This window comes from Procambarus clarkii, chromosome 14 (genome assembly GCF_040958095.1).
Source record: "Procambarus clarkii isolate CNS0578487 chromosome 14, FALCON_Pclarkii_2.0, whole genome shotgun sequence".
In the NCBI taxonomy this organism is placed as follows: Eukaryota; Metazoa; Arthropoda; class Malacostraca; order Decapoda; family Cambaridae; genus Procambarus; species Procambarus clarkii.
In genome coordinates this window covers 18,623,363-18,624,716 of record NC_091163.1, presented here as the reverse complement: position 1 = coordinate 18,624,716, position 1,354 = coordinate 18,623,363, and the positions used below count along the sequence as shown (strand labels likewise).

Below are 1,354 nucleotides of genomic sequence, written 5' to 3'. Positions count from 1 at the left end.
TATATTTACAAATATATGTCCCACATACACAGATAGTAACGTACTTGTGTATGATTTTAATGTAATATATTTTTACCAGCCTTCAGGGTGATGGAAACACTTTAAATGGTGTCGCTCCATTGTGTGAAACAAAATTTTTTAATGCATTCATAAAAGCTATAAGCTAATGTAATAATTCAATAATTACTATTTGTAGTTTTATGTATTTAAAACTATTTTGTAAATATTTTCTATACAATGCTAATACGCTTCCACCCCTGACAGAATCATGTGGGACCAACAAGTCTATCTACAGGCCGAGTACAAAACCTTCCCCTCAAACTCCTAGACAAGACAGAACTGGTAAGCTTTAAGTAACTGGAGAAACATTTACATACACAGATAGTAACGTACTTGTGTATGATTTTAATGTAATATATTTTTACCAGCCTTCAGGGTGATGGAAACACTTTAAATGGTGTCGCTCCATTGTGTGAAACAAAATTTTTTAATGCATTCATAAAAGCTATAAGCTAATGTAATAATTCAATAATTACTATTTGTAGTTTTATGTATTTAAAACTATTTTGTAAATATTTTCTATACAATGCTAATACGCTTCCACCCCTGACAGAATCTTGTGGGACCAACAAGTCTATCTACAGGCCGAGTACAAAACCTTCCCCTCAAACTCCTAGACAAGACAGAACTGGTAAGCTTTAAGTAACTGGAGAAACATTTACATACACAGATAGTAACGTACTTGTGTATGATTTTAATGTAATATATTTTTACCAGCCTTCAGGGTGATGGAAACACTTTAAATGGTGTCGCTCCATTGTGTGAAACAAAATTTTTTAATGCATTCATAAAAGCTATAAGCTAATGTAATAATTCAATAATTACTATTTGTAGTTTTATGTATTTAAAACTATTTTGTAAATATTTTCTATACAATGCTAATACGCTTCCACCCCTGACAGAATCTTGTGGGACCAACAAGTCTATCTACAGGCCGAGTACAAAACCTTCCCCTCAAACTCCAAGACAAGACAGAACTGAAAGCTCTCCTTTCGAAAAATCTAGTAAGTACCGATTTATTATGTGTTGATTATTTTTTGTTATACATACAAGAAAATACATTGAGGGAGAGTACAGACTTGAAATTTTACATTCTTGTAAAGCAACTAAGTAGATGATGGTAGTATCATCAAACAATACAGGTTTAATCATGTTAGAGACATAAAGCAGATCATTGATGTATATAACAAATAGGAGGGGGTCTAAGGATGCTGCCCTGTGTCACCCCTATCATAGAATGGGAGAGGTTACATAATTGAAGGCTACATGACAGTAGCCCATTTGACAGTGACCT

General features: G+C 33.2%; 1 long non-coding RNA gene across 1 annotated transcript in view; it reads left to right on the top strand.

The window, feature by feature from the left end:
* The first annotated feature begins 1,239 nt into the window (after positions 1–1,239).
* The window catches only part of LOC138364708 (uncharacterized), a 2,484-nt gene continuing 2,369 nt past the window's right edge, over positions 1,240–1,354 (top strand). Inside the window, exon 1 of the long non-coding RNA XR_011228502.1 lies at positions 1,240–1,354. This exon is cut by the window's right edge and continues 810 nt beyond it. This is a non-coding gene — a long non-coding RNA (uncharacterized lncRNA).